Source organism: Patella vulgata, chromosome 4, assembly GCF_932274485.2.
Source record: "Patella vulgata chromosome 4, xgPatVulg1.2, whole genome shotgun sequence".
Lineage (NCBI taxonomy): Eukaryota > Metazoa > Mollusca > Gastropoda > Patellidae > Patella > Patella vulgata.
Genome location: NC_065882.2, coordinates 30,167,812 through 30,187,675, shown reverse-complemented (window position 1 = coordinate 30,187,675; position 19,864 = coordinate 30,167,812). Strand labels below are relative to the sequence as shown.

The window sequence follows — 19,864 nt, the reverse complement described above, 5'->3', positions numbered from 1 at the left end:
CGGCTGCCAGGCAGGATACGCCCACATTTTGCAACTTTCCAGCATTGTTTCACCTTGTCAGTCTTGTAGTAAGTGGGGGTGGGGGGCTGAGATCGGCAGCGTCTAGTTATTTGGATGGAATATAAAACTGAGGTCCCGTGCACACGTTGGCGTGTATGTAAAAGAACTTTAAATTCGAAATAAAATGTAGACCGTAACGTTGCTATTTGGACCAAATTCCACCTATAGCATAATGTATGGCGGGCATATATGTACATCTTCATTATCCCGGTTGATACTGAACAGTTAGGCATTAAACTCCATTTGATTATTTTTTTCTCTTCATTACAACTGCCACTCCCATACAGTATTATTTAAGATTTGCCATATATCTATTTTAGTGAGAAAATTACATATAGATGCTTTGTTTCAATTCAAATATACAGCCCCAAATCTTATCTAAACTAAAAGTTTATAGATATATATGCCCCCACCACCCAGATTCCTTGAGCCGTCCATTTTTCGGGCAATGTATTTCAGTTTTTCGGGCACAAGAATCAGAGAATGCGACCATATCTCATGGAAATATAATTGTATAATTGTGTAATTAATGATTGATTCATTCAGAAAATTTGGGTGACAAAGAAATTTTTCGGGCAAATAGGCTAGCCCCCTCCCCCCAAACCGAGATTTGCCCCCCTACACCCATGTAGCCCCTTACCTTTTGTTCAATCTGATTCAGTTTGTCGAATCAAATATTGTTTAAACTATTGTTTTCCCTCCCATCCGAATGACTGGCATTGTCCTTGAACATGTTCATATCTAATCTGTGTAAGTGTAGTAAATGTGAAATTGAAAAAAAAAAAGACTGTTAAAGAAACCGAATTTGATGTTTATACATGTAGTGACAGTGATGGTGATAACGACCAACTTTGGGACATTTAAAGTGCAGAGTAACTATGTAATTTTGATTTTCAATAATTGTTTTACTTCAATAAATAATTAGCTTTTTTCTTATATCTATATTTGTTAACAAATTACACAATTATAGTCATAGATATGGTTTCAGTTTAAATGCTTGTAATTCAGTCTTAAATATCTGAACTAGGGGTTTACAGCTACCGGTGGTAAAAATAATGTAGGGTTTAATTGAAAGGGTATGTAGGTGTGGGTTTATGTTTTAGTGGAAACCAGCGGCTGCCAGGCAGTATACGCCCACATTTTCGAGAGATGGATAGAGAACACCCTAAAAAGAAAGTGATTTTTCTTACAATCAAGGGCCATAATTCAGGAAATTACAATTTGATATGCGCAAATTTAGAAAGGAACCGAGATCTTTGGGTTATAAACTTATATTTCAAGTTTAAACAAAATCAGATAAAAATTGTGACCTCTATAGGGTCCACAACCTTGATGTACCATATTTTTATGCTATTTGAGAAAAAGGGGCGGCTATTTTGCCTGTTAGTTTTGGGCCGATTTACACAGAATTCAAAATCAGCCGTCCTTAGGGTGTAACGGTGACACACTAAAACGTTTTTTTTAAATCGGATAAAAATTAAGACCTCTATAGGGTCCACAATCAAGGGCCATAATTCAGGAAATTACAATTCGATATGCGCAAATATCGAAAGGAACCGAGATCTTTGTGTTATAAACTTACATTTCAAGTTTCAACAAAATCGGATATAAATTGTGACCTCTATAGGGTTCACAACCTTGATATACCATATTTTTACGCTATTTGAGAACAAGTTGCAGCTATTTTGCCTGTTAGTTTTGGGCCGATTTTCACAGAATTCAAAATCAGCCGTACTTAGGGTGTAACGGTGACACACTAAAACATTTTTTTAAATCGGATAAAAATTAAGACCTCTATAGGGTTCACAAGTGAAAACATGATTTTTCCTACAATCAAGGGCCATAATTCAGGAAATTACAATTCAATATGCGCAAATATTGAAAAGAACAGAGATCTTTGTGTTATAAACTTACATTTCAAGTTTCAACAAAATCGGATAAAAATTGTGACCTCTTATAGGGTCCACAACCTTGATATATCATATTTATTATTTATACGCTATTTGAGAACGAAGGGCGGCCATCTTGTCTGTCAATTTTGGGCCGAAATTTGAACTCAGTCGCCCTTAGGGTGTAACGGAGATATAATAATACGTTTTTTTAAATCAGATAAAAATTATGACCTCTATAGGGTCCACAAGCTAAAAAACGTGATTTTTCATACAATCAGGGGCCATAATTCAGGAAGTTATAGTTCGATATGCCCGAATATCTAAAGGAACAAAGATCTTTGGGTTATAAACTTACAGTTCAAATTTCAACACAATCAGATAAAAATTGTGACCTCTATAGGGTCCACAAGCTAAAAACACGATTTTTGCACAATCAAGGGCCATAATCCATGAAGTTACGGTCCGATACATGTCAATATCGAAAGGTACCGTGATCCAGAGAGATAGACCTATATTTCAAGTTTCGTTGAAATCGGATAAAAATTGTGACCTGTAGACTGTTCACAAACAATTGTGGACGGATGGACATACAATATACGTCCACATGAAAATGTGGGGATATAAAAATACTAAGCTGGACTGGGCTAATTAAGACAGTCATACGCCATACAGTGTGCTATGAAGGAAATTTTGCTGGGACAGTGGCGCTACCGCCTACACTTATATAGAATTCCCACTGCCAAGGGGTCTGTTACGTGCACGCCAATGTGTACACAGACCTCTTTTTTTTTTATCCCATCCAAATGACTAGACAGCTGTCCTTGTCAGGTCCTCTTGTCCTGCACCCCTGACAAAGGGAAACCACGCTGGAAAATATCAATGAACTAATAGCAATGAAGTGGTTTATTCTTCAAATAAAGAGCATTACATATGATTGCATGTGTCTTTACTGTCCGCAATTCCAGGAGAGCGATTTTCAATTTTTTCCAATCCAAGGAGAACTTGTGCAAAAATTTTGCCTGCTCTGAGATATTAATATAATCATAATCTGTAAGTTTCATTGAAATCGGTTGGGTAATGCGGTCTGCAGTCGTACCACATGAAGTGTGTGGTAACCCGATATCACAGAAGCCGCTAACCATAAGTGGTCGAAATTTTGTCTACTTCGAGATATTATTAATGTTATCATATTCTGTAAGTTTCATGGATATCGGTTGTTAATTGCGATCTGCAGTCGTGCCACATGAAATGTGTGGTAACCTTATAGCTCTGAAAATGCTAACCAGAAGTTGTCGAAATTTTTGGCTACTCTAAGATATTATTAAAGTTATTATGATCTGTAAGTTTCATTGAAATAGGTTGATAATTGAGGTACGCAGACTTGCCACATGTGGAAAATAGTCCCTGAATTGTCTTACCATATGTGGCAAATAGCCCAGCCTTGTGAGGTGCTATTGCACTTTCGCACCTCTACCAGTTCCCGTGGTCATAGAGATTCTCATACCGAATCAATCAATCACTTTTTATTTTACCGACCTTATAGCTTATCCCGACAGAAATGTTTATCCGATTGATGGCATTTTGTTTGTTGAGTATTTAAATTTGAATAACAAGACAGACTCTGAGACACTGCGCTTCCTGTGTAATGTCGCAGTTCATAATAATAATAATAAGTTTCGTATATTTTAATTTTTGCGCTAAGCCACCATTTTCTACAAAGAACTATTTGGCGTTGACCAGTTGGATTGGCTTTTACGTGTGAATATCGCTGTGACCTTCACTTTGACCCTGACTTCAATTTTCCCATTGAGCTCGGGGCCTTTGCGCTTATGAGTGCTATGCTCCTATTTCTTGCTGTATTATTAATGTTAATGTCCGGAGTGAAAGCAGAGAAGATGCCCTTCAGAAAACATGGTTGGTTACTTAATATTCTAAGAAGGGTTGATAATATTTTGATAAAATCACACTAATTTACAAAAACTTCTTTTTTTGGATGATGTACGAAAGTTCAGCCTGTCAACGCATCGCTCTGTCGTGTGAAATACCATTATTTAACGTCCGCTTTCACTTAAATGATTATCATTTCTGAAGGGCATCTTCTCTGCATTCACCCAGAACATTAATCTTGATAATACACCAAAGCACAAAGGCCCCTTGACCTAATTATCTTTTCTGAAGGGCATCATCTCTGCTTTCACCTCGAACATTAACTTCAATAATACAGCAAGAAATATGGTCATGGCACGGATAAACACAAAGGCCCAAGGTTTGATGTGAAGTTGGGAGTCAAGGTCATAGTTGAGGTCACAGTTGTTTAAAGTTGATGACTGCAGGTCACCGCGACCTTTCATATTGATCACGCCCATTTAGTTTTTTTTTTTTAACAAGGGCCTTCTGCGTTTGGTCGTTTTCTGACCATGCAGTGTGTGACAGGACCCAGGAAAAGGTTGGTGGTCCAAGCCAAGAGGATGGCCTTTTAAAATGGTTAGTGGGTGAAGGTCTTAAGTCAAGGTCAAATGTATTTGAAAAAGTTGACTTCAGTTTTCTGTAGCATGACCTTGACCCACGACTTGGATCCAATTATCTTTTTTGAAGGGCATCGTCTCTACTTGTGTGAAAGGAACAAAGTAAAGGTCCGTAGTCCAAGCCAAGATGGTGGCTTTTAAAATTTTGTATGGGGTGAAGGTCGTAAGACAAAGTCAAAAGAACCAAAAACTGACTTTGAAATGTTTGAGTTCAGTTTTCTGTAAAATGACCTTGGCTCATGATTTTGACCCAATCATCTTTTCTGAAAGGCATCTTCTCTGCTTTCTCCCTAGACATTAAACTGGATAACACAGCAAGAAATATGGCCATGGCACGCATCAATGCAAAAATCAGAGCTCAATGGGAAGTTTGGAGTCGGAGAGAGAAATGGGATTTAAGGTCCACTCAACACAAACTAGGTCATTTCGGAAGTAACACGTTTTTTTAAATTCTTATTTCAATAATTCGCTTGTGCGTAGGGGTCTTTAGCAGTGGGAGGAAACCGGAGGACCTGGAGAAAACCCACGACAGGCCTCATGATACAGCGCGCACGTGCTAACCATTCGGTCATCCAACCCCCCAAGTTTGAGTCACGGTCAAAGTCGAGGTAATGGCGATATTCACACGTAAAGGCCAATCCATCTGGTCAACGCGGAATAGTCGTTTAAAGAAAATGGTGGCGTAGTGCAAAAATTAAAATATATGAAAATTATCTTTATTATGAACTGCAGTGTTAAATTAGTAGATAACAGACTTCTATTTTCATCGTCCCATAGTATGAAAGTCTGTTACTCCGACCTTCTTTTATTTCTAGTATAATTTACACAGTTAACTTTCCATACAGCGTTATCAAGAACCCCTTGTACTTTGGTGCAATATAGGCTTGTTACAGGCATAATAAAATACTAGAACTGCGATGCAGTAATGACGGGTTTCACCCATGCCACTTTATCCTTGAACTGACATCACTTCCCGTACCAATGGAAACGTTCAAAAGATTTCCACATGAGCATTGGACACGTTTTATAAATTGGACGCAGAATTAGCCAGTAAATCAGCAATATCCGTTCCATTTATACAACAAAGACTCGTCATGATGACATCACTTCCATTATCAACAAAATATTTAAATTGGATTACAGAAATAACCACTTCGATTGTCCTTTGCATGACAAAAATTGATGCAAGGGAAGAGGCTTGAAACACTTTTTAACACCTATATGATCGTATTGATTCATACTATTTGTCCATTGAAATCAAATATCATAATCTTATACGAATAATGAATATCATTTACTTCAAACAAATATTTGTTTTGGAGGCTAAAAATACAGTTTTTGCCAAAATGACATTACTTCTGTTGATAATGAAAAATGTTAAATCAGTTTTGGAAATCGTAAATGGCATTAGGCAGCACATGGTGATAATTTTATGAAAATTGAATAATAATTGACACTATTATGGACCAAAAACCTTGAAAAGCGACTTGTAGAAAATCGTTTATTTCTCCGCAACGGAACAAGTTAGAAACCATTTTGTGATATCTATACGATCGCATGGGTTCATTTTATTTGTTGATTGGAAGCAAATATGAGCCATACTATATACTGGAAAACACCGGAAAACACAGGAAAACAACCGGAAAATACCATTTTATACTGAATACCGGAAAACACCGCAAAAACACTAAATACCGGAAAACATCCTAAATACCAGAAAACACCCTAAATAGATAACCCGGAGCCTGGTCCTCTGTGTGCCGTTTTGGACCAAGTGAGCGCCAATGAATGAAAGTCAAGGTCATTACGATGTTCGTTTTACAAATAGCCACCCCCCCCCCCCCCCAAAAAAAAAAAATTCCGATTTTTTTTCTCCAAAATTTTGTTGATGCCTATTATGTTTTGTGTGTTTTAAAAGACGCAATCGGTCTACCTCCATCATTGACCATATTTTATTTTGTATTTTAATTTTAGTTTTCAGTAAATTTCAGTAGATTTCAGTGTTTCAGTATTTAAGTAGATTAAACACTGCCCTCGGAGGGCCCCATTATATGCCGGTTGCGCCGGTCTTCTGATCCTTACCAGTAACGCGGGCATCAGGGTGGTACGAATTAGTGGAAGGCACGACTAGGCCAACTCCTCCCTAGGTAACAAAAAATCGCATCATAAAACAGCATATATCATCAAAAGCGAGTTAATAAATCTCTGAACAGTTCGAGTTAAAGTTCCAGGTTTAACCTCTATGTGTCCTAATCACCAAACGAAATGGATGCCACGCAATTCTCGGACAGGCTGTAATCTGAAAAGTGTCTATCCTTTCCAAGAGCTATCCATCTCGTTGGAAGGGCTAACAATCTACTTGTTTCTGAGCTTACTTTCATTCCAGGGTCAAATATAATCACTTGAACCATAATAATATTCAACATATTCCAAGGGCCGCACACAGGATTTTTTTCTGGATTACTTTTCGAGCTTTTTTCTCCAACTTGTTGACCAGTTTTCCTTGAGAAAACCTCAACTTTCGCCCAATTGTCCATGAGAAAACTACATATTCTATCTTACTGCATTGACGAGAAGTGGTAAGCTGGACGTCTGTCTGTGAAAAGGGTTAATCGATAAATTTTCAAGGAAGCAATTGTTGTTTTTGTTTGTGAAATAGCGGACTCTAGCCGATGAGGATACTTTAACCCCCAAGAACCTCAGGCAACCAATTTGTTTTATGTACTACTATCGTAATAAAACATTACTATGTTAACCACTTCCTGGTGGCTGAAGACTTACACCGAATGCATATTTGGAAAAAAATGTCCCCGAGAAAATGTTTTTTCAGACAATCGATATTCAAGATGTCTTCTGTTGCACAAATTATGCTGCACTGTGCAAGAACTTGCATCCTTTGATCTGAAGATTGTAGATGGAAAAGTATCATTTGCACTATTTCAAAGTAAACCTGCATTTTCGTATATCATCCTGTAATTTGTGATTAATGACAATGACTGTGGAAATAATATGGGTTGAGGAACGGAAGATCTATGTTCGTCACGTGACTGGAAATTCCACCCCAATCCCACCCTGACGATGATCCCTCCTGGAGCGGCGCGACGTGCTCTCTAAAAAAATCTCAGGCACAGTTTACTCTTCTAAGTTTTCCGGTAGCTATTTAGTAACCCGGAGTTTGGTCCTCGTGTGTGGTTTTGGACCAGGTGAGCGCTGATGAAATAAGTTCATTAACATACAAGCGAGCGATCGCCTACGGTCAAAGAAAAATTTCTTTTCAGATTTTTTTTAACAATTTCTTCTCCCAAATTTCTCTCAAAAAAAAAATTTTTTTTCCACTATTTTTCTCTGTAAAATTATTTTCTACGGAATGTTTTTTTGTAAAACCAATTTTGGGGAAAAATTCAAAATTTTTGTTTTGTGACAGAGAGAGAGAGAGAGAGAGAGAGAGAAATGGGGTTTAGCGTCCACTCGACACAAACTAGGTCATTTTGGGACTTACACATGGTTTAATTTTATTTCAATAATTCGCTTGCGCGTAGGGGTCTTTAGCAGTGGGAGGAAACCGGAGGACCCGGAGAAAACCCACGAGGTTGGACAGGCGAATCTACTCCTTGCCACGTACAACCGGGGATTAGAAACCATGCCAGTTGACTCAATGACAGACTTTATGGGGGGGGGGCTATTTGTAAAACGAACATCGTAATGACCTTGACCTTCCTTCATCGGCACTCACTTGGTCCAAAACCGCACATAGAGGACCAGGCTCTGGGTTACCTATTTAGGGTGTTTTCCGGTATTTAGTAATATTGACTGTGATTAAAAAGAAGACAAACGGACAGCTTGTCACGTGCTGTTAAATAACGTCTAATTTGTTTTAAAATGAAAATTTCCACTTTTCCAATTATATTGGAATGGATAAAACAGACATACATTTTTAGTCTGAATTTTTATAGATATTATTCTAGTTGTCGCCGGCGACAAGTAAATTTTTTTTCTACTTGTCCATTGAAAATGTTACTTGGATTCGACAAGTAGACAAGCATTATTTCGACCCCTGCATTGAGTAAAATACTAATCAACTGTCACAGGTCAATGATAAAGCCGTCGACAACTCCTTATTTACTCTGAATAATTAATCCAAGCGGTGATTATTTGATATCTCTTATCATCTTTAAAAAAATAATTTATAGGCGTTAAATGGAAATAAACAAAATGGCCAATAATTTTCTTTGCGAAGAGAATTTTATTGATAAATGAATTCCCTTTACTGTCGCTTCTTCATATGGCATGTAAAGTAAGGAATGCATCTTGGATATTTTTGTTTAAAATTCTATTATCACCATGGGTCAAAAAACTGAGAACGACCAACACGCCGATTTACGACGATTCTCGAGTCTGCTGTTGTTTAATTACATCAAAGCCAGAATGCACGAAAGTGAACGTAAGTATTACTTGACTATGAAATTGACATTTCTATAGGGACTCATATTTTGATAACGTTACGGTACCTGAAAAATAATAATAGACCTATCATACACGCGGCTTCTTTGATGATTATCAAATCTTAATCTCCTAACCACTAGCTGACAATAGGGTGCTAATTAATCGATGAGATTAATTGTTAATCTTACCAAAGTTATAATATACAAAACAGACTTCTAATGTATAGATTATTCTTCAGTATAACACTTTCATGTGAACATGCTGCATGTGTTATAGATTTTTCGTCACGAAAGGAGTGCATTTACTACGATTTTCGTCGTCAGCACCCTTGAAATCCTAAATAAAAAAAATATTAAACGACAAAATAGCAAATAAATGGCGGAAATCGTCGGATCAAATTTTTACTACGATTTTCATCTTCAGCTCCCCTGAAAACCCATGGAAAGATATATTCAACGACATAACAGCAAATAAATGGCCTGGTTGCTATGGGATTTTGTTTTGGAACATACCAAATCTTTGACTTGCTTTTTCTCAAAACTTACTTTTGTGAGTTGGGTAGCTTCTAATGGACACATCAAACAAACTATACATCAAATTGAAGGTAATGAGTTGGAGAATGTGAAAATAACAATAACTCAATTTTTCAAAATTTCTTCATTGTGACTCAGTATCGATAGTGATTTTTACTATCGATAATCGGCAATGAAATGTCGGTCGATAATCGATAGTATCGAAAACAAACTTATTTTCACGGTCGTCATCAAGACTGGATACAGTGTAAGTTCAAAGTTCAAAACCATACGAAGTTGCGAAAGATCGTTTGCTCCTGTCTAAGGAGATTTATTTGGAAAACATTAATAAAACTTGTTATATCACGTATATATACGTAAATTGATGTTGTTTATTATTAAAATAATGCAGCCGTGGTTCCGAATGAAGAAATATAAATAATTATGTTAAGGGACCAAAATGAACTTGTTCCGATTCAAAACATTGCGTACGTGCGTGCGAAAATATAAATATGGCAAACGAACTCTGAAGCTTGCAAAGGGAAATAACTCTAACTTTATTTACACATCCGGGTATCTCCGATTTAGCGAAATTCAACAATAATTTCTTCAAAACTAAAGTAACGTTTCAATGAGAGTGAATTTATGAAAACGGCTGTTCAATAAGCAGTCACAATTTTGTTATGTGTTACATTGATACTTGATAGTAATTAAAGTGAGTGGTGTATTATGATTAACTGAAAGAAAACATTGACATTTCAGACGCAAGAAAAATAGACGAAGAGCGATAATCGATAGTAACCCACCGCTATCGATAGTGCTTTTCTGGGCCGTCCAATCGATACTATCGATTTATATCGATATTTTACCCAGCCCTACTCAGTATGCTATGTGGGGTCACAAATTATAATCACTCTTACTGGATTTATGAATAGTCTGACAAAGGGGAAGCAATGACTTTGTTTAAGATTAGATTGATGAATTGTCCGTCAAAGGATTAAGTCAGTCAATCATGGCAGATTAAGTAGTTAATCAAGGTAGGTGTATAGACGGTATAACACGATAAATACGTTGATCACTTAATTACCTAATCAATCCAGCCTATTATCAACGATAATCGGGTTGAATGGTAGTTATACACTCAGTACACTATATTAATTTTGGAATTTTGAATATTATTCACCATGTCTTGATGTCCGATTGGGCATATACTAGGGCTGGCGGGAATAAACGATAATTGCCGATATTCGTCGGTAAGTGTTTTGAAAATCGATTATCGATACAGTTTTAAAATATCGATTATCGCGCAATTATAGGTACTTCACTTGCAAGAAGTCCATAAAAATAATCCTTATCACTGTATTCTTTGCCAGTCATTTGTCGATATATTCATTATTGGCTATATATAATAATAATGACCATTTCTATACATAAAGAACAACTTTTATCGTAACTCCATTTGAAATTTACAGTGAATATGGAATTTTCCGATGACTATGCATAACATGTACAATAGATCGCCCTCATTTCTCAGCCAATCAATGCAATTGTAAAATACTTTTATTAAAAAGAAGATAAACGATTGTTGTTTAAACGCCAATCAACAAATAATACGAGGCTACTTGATTACAAAAACACTGGTGAGCAATAACTATTGGGTAAATAATAATTATAAACAACTGATGAGTAAAACTTCATGGTTTTATACAATTAATGTGTGGGTGTATGATTCTACCATTAGTTCGTTCATGAGGTATTATGCACACGTTCCACTTAGAGTGATGTCTTTGATCTGGCCGGCGTAAAAAAAGATAATTACCTAATCAACATTCTTAATCCCACTAACACTCACTGCTAACACCAACGTGTAAATTATTTTATGACCCATGCCTGTATAACTTTTATTGTCGGATTGATTAATTAATGACAAATATTAACGACACTACACTTTATGTGGAAAAGCGAAGTGCTCGCAGTAAAAAACACATAGCTGGACCGGTATATTATTTACATATTAAAAGTGTTCGTCCAATAAGTTCCATATTGTAAAAAATTAATTAAGAGTTCAAGACTTCAAAGTTTAAAAGTTGTAGGCAATCTAAATTGGATCTTAAATTAAAATGAATTACAAAACGAATTATTTCGTAGTCAATCTCAATTGTTTTATTTAATTAAGAACTAAGGGAGATTAAGGAATCAGTCAGGCGTTAATGAGTACACACGCCGGCTGTATATAGGTAATTAAGAAATAAACATTCCGAATATGCATTCGGTCACTGTGACGTCACTGGCGTCTGAGGGGATTAAGAGTGTTTTCGATAATTGGCAAAGTCGTTTTCACGGGAGGTCCATTTTTACGACTTTGAGTGAAGATAACTGAATTGATATAGTAACCATTGGCTACACATATCCAAAAGCTCCCAAACCCATCTTATGTACACTTTAAGAAATTTGAGAAGAAATGTCTGAAGAGGAGATTTTTAATTTCCCCAGTGCGAAGAAATCACTGCAAGAAATAAACTGTTACGGCGAACTGAAGAATTCGTTTGATGTGATCAAAGGGAAATAACTACATTTTACTCAGTATTATTCAGGTCATAAGCGACAAAGATATGGCGACCGGTGGCGGGTTCTGTCTTCCAAACGAAGTTGATTGAGTTTCTTTCTACACCTTGGTTTTGCTATGGAATGCTATTATTTTATTGTCAAATGTCAAATTAACGGAAAAAAAAAAATTCTACATGTATACAGAATGATATCACAGCATAAACTTGCATATAATTCGTGTACAAATTATGATTGTTTTCAAACCAATTCAACAATTGTAAGTCAAAATAATTTGCCGATATTATCAATTATCGATCGGCGGATGGTCCGCGATAATCGATACTTGAAACAGGATCGATTGCCAGCCCTAGCATATACCCGGTCGGACAATTTTAGGCATTTGAAAAATAGCGTCGGACAAGTCCGGAATATACGGGGGAAATCCCATCACTGGTCCATAACCTTGATATACCATACTTTTACACTATTTGCATACAATTTTTGTCTGATTTTCACGAAATTCAAACTCAACCTTCTTTAGTGTGATATATTCACACATTTTTGTTTTTTTAAATCGGATAAAAATTGTGACCTCTATAGGGACCACAAGCTCAAAACATGATTTTTCGTACAATCAAGGGCCATAATTCAGGAAGTTACGATCCGATATGCACGAATATCGAAAGGAACCAAGATCTTTGGGATATAAAAGTACATTTCAAGTTTCATCAAAATCAGATGAAAATTATGACCTCTAGAGGGTTCACAACCTTGATATACCAGATTTTACACTATTTGCGTACAAGGGGCGGCCATTTTGTCCGGCAGTTTTGGTCCCATTTTCACGAAATTCAAACTCGACCATAATTAGGGTGTAACGCTGATATTAGGGTGTAAGTGCCATAATTCAGGAAGTTACGATCCGATATGCGCGAATATCGACAGGAACCAAGATCATTGGGTTATAAACATACATTTCAAGTTTCATCAAAATTGAATCAAAATTGTGACACTATTTGCGTACAAGGGGCGGCCATTTTGTCCGATATTTTTGGTCCAATTTTCTCAAAATTTGAACTCAACCATCATTAGGATGTAACGGTGATATACTAAAATGTTTTTTTAAATCGGATAAAAATTGTGACCTCTAGAGGGACCACAAGCTAAAAACGAGATTTTTCGTACAATCAGGGGCCATAACTCAGCAAGTTACGATCTGATATGTGCGAATATCGAAATGATACAAGGTATTTGGGTTATAAACATGCATATTAAGTTTCATCAAAATCTGATCAAAATTGTGACCTCGAAAGTGTCCACAAGCTAAAAACTTGATTTTTCATACAATCAGGGGCCATAATCCATGAAGTTATGGTCTGATACATGCGAATATCGAAAGGAACCGAGATCATTGGGAGATAGACCTATATTTCAAGGTTCTCAAAATCGGATAAAAATTGTGACCTGTAGAGTGTCCACAAACAAATTGTGGACGGACCTGTTGAGGGTTCACAACCTTCGTATTTAACGTTGATATATTCACACGTTTTTTTTAAATCAGATATAAATTGTGACCTCTACCACAAGCTAAAAATGTGATTTATCGCACAATCAAGGGCCATAATTCAGGAAGTTACGATTCGATATGCACGAATATTGAAAGGAACCAAGATCTTTGGGTTATAAACATGTATTTCAAGTTTCATCAAAATCGGATCAAAATTGTGACCTCTAGAGGGTCCACAACCTTGATATACCAGATGTTTACACTATTTGCGTACGAGGGGCGGCCATTTTGTCCGGCAGTTTTGTTCTGATTTCACGAAATTCGAACGCAACGTACATTACGGTGTAACGGTGATACATTCAAATGTTTTTTTTAAATCGGATAATAATTGTGATGAGGGACCACAAGCTAAAAAGCGCTTTTTCATACAATCAGGGACTATAATTTAGGAAATTACAAACTGATATGCGTGAATATTGAAAAGAACCAAGATCTTTGGGTTATAACCATGCATTTCAAATTTTATCAAATTCAGATCAAAATTATGACTCTAGAGGGTCCACAACCTTGATATACCAGATGTTTACACTATTTGCATACGATGGGTGGCCATTTTGTCCGACAGTTTTGGTCTGATCTTCACGAAATTCACACTCAGCCATCATTAGGGCGTAACGGCGATATGCTCAAACGTTTTTTTAAATCGGATAAAAATTGTTACCTCTAGAGGAAACACAAGCTAAGTTATGATCCTATATGCGCGAATATCAAAAGGAACCAAGATCTTTGGGTTATAAACATGTATTTCAAGTTTCATCAAAATCACGTTTCATTGTAACATGTGGTTATATAGAGAATCTCCTACCAGTCTTTTTTGATATCAAAAAATATCAACACAAGTTGATAAAGTAACAAAAAACGAGGCTCTGCCGAGTTTTTTTTACTTTATCAACGAGTATTGATATTTTTTTATATCAAAAAAGACAAGTAGGAGATTTTATTTATCACCCAATCCCTTCTTACATGCACAAATAGATAAATATAATTCTTTGCTGTAGATTTCACTTTTACTGAACATTATGGCGTAGTGATACATCATTTTTTGACAGCAATTCAACCATTGCAAAGTCCTTTATATTGACCCAGTGTTTCCATCAAGTTCAATTGAATAACAATACTTTATTTTTAATTTTAAAAAAGTAAGTTATTTTTAATAAGAAATGAACTGTTCTTTGAAAATAAAAACCAGCGGCTGCCAGGCAGGATACGCCCACATTTTCGAGAGATGGATAGAGAACAAGCTAACAAGAAAGTGATTTTTCCTACAATCAAGGGCCATAATTCAGGAAATTACAATTCGATATGCACGAATATCGAAAGGAACCAAGATCTTTGGGTTATAAACTTATATTTCAATTTTCAACAAAATCGGATAAAAATTGTGACCCCTATAGGGTCCACAACCTTGATATACCATATTCTTACGCTATTTGGGAACGAATGGCGGCCATTTTGTCTGTCAATTTTGGGCCGATTTTCACGAATTTCAAACTCAGTCATCCTTAGGGTGTAACGGTGATATAATAAAACGTTTTTTTAAATCGGATAAAAATTATGACTTCTATAGGGTCCACAAGCTAAAAACGTGATTTTTCGTACAATCAGGGGCCATAATTCAGGAAGTTACGGTCCGATATGGGCAAATATTGAAAGGAACCAAGATCTTTGGGTTATAAACTTATATTTCAAGTTTCAACAAAATCGGATAAAAATTGTGACCTCTATAGGGTCCACAACCTTGATATACCATATTTTTACGCTATTTGAGAATGAACGGCGGCCATTTTGTCTGTCAATTTTGGGCCAATTTTCATGAAATTCAAACTCAGTCGTCCTTAGGGTGTAACGGTGATATAATAATACGTTTTTTAAATCGGATAAAAATTATGACCTCTATAGGGTCCACAAGCTAAAAACGCAATTTTTCGTACAATCAGGGGCCATAATTCAGGAAATTACGGTCCGATATGCGCGAATATCAAAAGGAACCGCGATCTTTGGGTTATAGACTTACATTTCAAGTTTCAACAAAATCGGATAAAAATTGTGACCTCTATAGGGTCCACAACCTTGATATACCATTTTCTTATGCTATTTGAGAACGAATGGCGGCCATTTTGTCTGTCAATTTTGGGCCGATTTTCACGAAATTCGAATTCAGTCGTCCCTAGGGTGTAACGGTGATATAATAATAAGTTTTTTTAAATTGGGTAAAAATTATGACTTCTATAGGGTCCACAAGCTAAAAACGTGATTTTTCGTACAATCAGGGGCCATAACTCAGCAAGTTACGATCTGATATGTGCGAATATCGAAATGATACAAGGTATTTGGGTTATAAACTTATATTTCAAGTTTCAACAAAATCGGATAAAAATTGTGACCCCTATAGGGTCCACAACCTTGATATACCATATTCTTACGCTATTTGGGAACGAATGGTGGCCATTTTGTCTGTCAATTTTGGGCCGATTTTCACGAATTTCAAACTCAGTCATCCTTAGGGTGTAACAGTGATATAATAGAACGTTTTTTTAAATCGGATAAAAATTATGACTTCTATAGGGTCCACAAGCTAAAAACGTGATTTTTCGTACAATCAGGGGCCATAATTCAGGAAGTTACGGTCTGATATGCACGAATATCGAAAGGAACCGAGATCTTTGGGTTATAAACTTACATTTCAAGTTTCAACAAAATCGGATAAAAATTGTGACCCCTATAGGGTCCACAACCTTGATATACCATATTCTTACGCTATTTGGGAACGAACGGCGGCCATTTTGTCTGTCAATTTTGGGCAGATTTTCACGAAATTCAAACTCAGTCATCCTTAGGGTGTAACGGTGATATAATAGAACGTTTTTTTAAATCGGATAAAAAATTATGACTTCTATAGGGTCCACAAGCTAAAAACGTGATTTTTCGTACACTCAGGGGCCCTAATTCAGGAAGTTACTGTCCGATATGCGCAAATATTGAAAGGAACTGAGATCTTTGGGTTATAAACTTACATTTCAAGTTTCAACAAAATCGGATAAAAATTGAGACCTCTATAGGGTCCACAAGCTAAAAACGTGATTTTTCGTACAAACAGGGGCCATAATCCATGAAGTTTCGATCCGATACATGCCAATATCGAAAGCAGCCGGAGATCTTTTGGGGATAAACCTATATATCAAGTTTTGTCGAAATCGGATAAGAATTGTGACCTGTAGAGTCCACAAACAATTGTGGACGGACGGACGTCCGGACGGACAGGGGCGACGGCATAATACGTCCACATGAAAATGTGGGCGTATAAAAAGTAGTTCCTTTTTAACTGACCAATCAAATTCAGTAGATTATGAAATATATCACACAAGCCATATCTACTGTAGAATGTATTATCGGGTGATAAAATATAATAATCGAAAACTAAAGTAGAAATCTCGCAAGAAGCGTGAAATTACAAGAGATGTAAACGTTACAATTATCACGTCGGTGAAAAGATTCTATTTTGATGGCATATTCTCGGGGTTATGATAATATTTTGAATGGGGTTTATGTTTTTAAAAAAAAAGAAATGAACAAGCTGAGAAATGTCAACAAATATTTCGATTGGAATGGTGTACATGTAAGTAGTTAATTGTTTTACACGATAGCACATGTGAGTGTTATTATTTAGTACATGATGTCACTGACTCGGTATCAAGAAGCGACGATCACTGCCAAAATTTTTTCGAGATATCTTTTTTTTTTTTTTTTTTTTTACCTCCATCCGTATAGAAGTCAAAACGGAGTATAAGACGAATGCTTGACTTCTGCTGAAAAAAGTATCAACTTACACTCCGAAAAATACAGTAATTTTGGAAGTGAATTTGAACAAAAGTACAGGTTGACAGTAGTGGGCACGCTTTCATTCTATCGTATTACGACAACACATAAATTTGAATACCGTACAGGAATTAAATATGAAAAATAACGAGGCGCACCTATTTTTTTAATAACGTACATTTTGTTGACACATGATTTTTAATTGTGGTCTGAAACTGCCGGCTTAAATAACGATAAGAGTTGTGCCCCTTTATTTTCAGTAATAATGTCAGACGAGAACATTTTTGAAATCCCATCACTGGTGTCCACAAACAGAATTGTGGACGGAAAGACAGACGGACAGGGGCGAACTAGCATCGCTGGTTTATTGACCTAATTCCAACTGATGTCACGTGTCATCAGCATTGGAGATTCTGTCTGAAAAATATATTATTAATTACTGCGTCTCGGTGTTTTCGGTGTGCTACCAGGGGATTATAGTCACTGAAGAATTAAATTTAACTAACATCATCAGTTTTGGATTCATCTAATTGGGTGTACATTCTGATTTTATGATTTTGGTAATAAATAAAAAGTAAACATCTCTATCCTTTACTTTTGTCAGCATAGAATTTGGGTGTAAAATAATTTGGGCGCCCATACATTTTCTGGAACCAAATTGGCCCTAGATACTCCCCTGCAGACTACAATATTGAATTCATATAAAAAGAATAAATAAAGTTAGATGTATTAGTGCTCCTATGGCTAGTCAGATAACCGTAAATGGTTAGAATTGGACAGTTAAATAATTTCGAATTGAAACAGTACAGTTATACGGAGATGTCCACCATTACATAGAGTTATGTCCAATTATATTCCTCCAATTATTTTCCATTATCCTGGTGAACCAAGATAAGGTTTCCAGAAATACAACTCTGTCCTTCTTTTGTATTTGATGTTTGAAGATCTTCGAATGTAACTGTTGCCCCACGATATCGACTCCTAAAAAAATACTATTAATAGCACTCGCAGTCATACGGCAAAGTCAACAGACCTTGTTCTGACTTTTTCTATTGTTAATCTAATCCAAATACCTCTTGCCATTTCTTACTATATTCTACTTTGGTGAATATTTATTCAAAAATGTAACTACCATTCAAAATATAATCATAAAGGCTAGAAAAGATTTGTTACAACGTTCTACACGTTTCATATGCATTAATTTCTCATGAGAATTCTACTTTGGTTTTTAATTAAATTAACCAATCATAAAAATTCTACTTGCAAGCTGTACAATCAATAGATGCCTTTCAATCTACTTTATTCTATCCTTAGTAACATTTTGTAATCGTAATATTATCGCCATATGTGACGTACAACGGGAAACAGAGTATTGTCTTGTATATTATCGTAGATATTGAATTAAAAGATAGGTTGCCAGGCAACCAAACATACGCCCACAGCAGCTAAATCGTCCGAGCAGTCAACAAGTATTGTTGCATATTTTTACTTTGGCAGTAATTATTGAAAATCGTTGAAAATCAATATGCTTCTTCGTCTCATGACCTTAAACACTGTGTATAAATTTAAAGTTAATCGGATATTAACTTTGACCTCTAGAGCTTCCACAAGATTTTTTGAAGTGATCAAGGGCCATAACTCTGGCAGTAATTATCGGAAATCGCTGAAAATCAATAGGATTCTTCGTCTTATGACCTTAAACACTGTGTATAAATTTAAAGTCAATCGGATATTAACTTTGACCTCTAAAGCGTCCACAAGATTTTTTGAAGTGATCAAGAGCCATAACTCTGGCAGTAATTATCGGAAATCGTTGAAAATCGATAGGCTTCTTCGTCTCATGACCTTAAACACTGTGTATAAATTTAAAGTCAATCGGATATTAACATTGACCTCTAGAGCGTCCACAAGATTTTTTGAAGTGATCAAGGGCCATAACCCTGGCAGTAATTATCGGAAATCGCTGAAAATCAATAGGATTCTTCATCTTATGACCTTAAACACTGTGTATAAATTTAAAGTCAATCTGATATTAACTTTGGACCTCTAGAGCGTCCACAAGAATTTTTTGAAGTGATCAAGGGCCATAACTCTGGCAGTAATTATCGGAAATCGCTGAAAATCAATAGGATTCCTCATCTCATGACCTTAAACAGTGTGTATAAATTTAAAGTCAATCGGATATTAACTTTGACCTCTAAAGAGTCCACAAGATTTTTTGAAGTGATCAACAGCCATAATTAACTCTGGCAGTGATTATCGGAAATCGTTGAAAATCGATAGGCTTCTTCGTCTCATGACCTTAAACACTGTGTATAAATTTAAAGTCAATCGGATATTAACTTTGACCTCTAGAGCGTCAATAGGATTCTTCATCTTATGACCTTAAACACTGTGTATAAATTTAAAGTCAATCTGATATTAACTTTGGACCTCTAGAGGGTCCACAAGAATTTTTTGAAGTGATCAAGGGCCATAACTCTGGCAGTAATTATCGGAAAT

The 19,864-nt window shown here is 36.1% G+C and overlaps 1 protein-coding gene across 1 annotated transcript in view; it reads right to left on the bottom strand.

Annotated features, from left to right (window-relative positions):
* LOC130012428 (mucin-5AC-like) overlaps positions 1–19,864 on the bottom strand; it is a 539,248-nt gene that overhangs the window by 61,315 nt on the left and 458,069 nt on the right. The window lies entirely within an intron of this gene.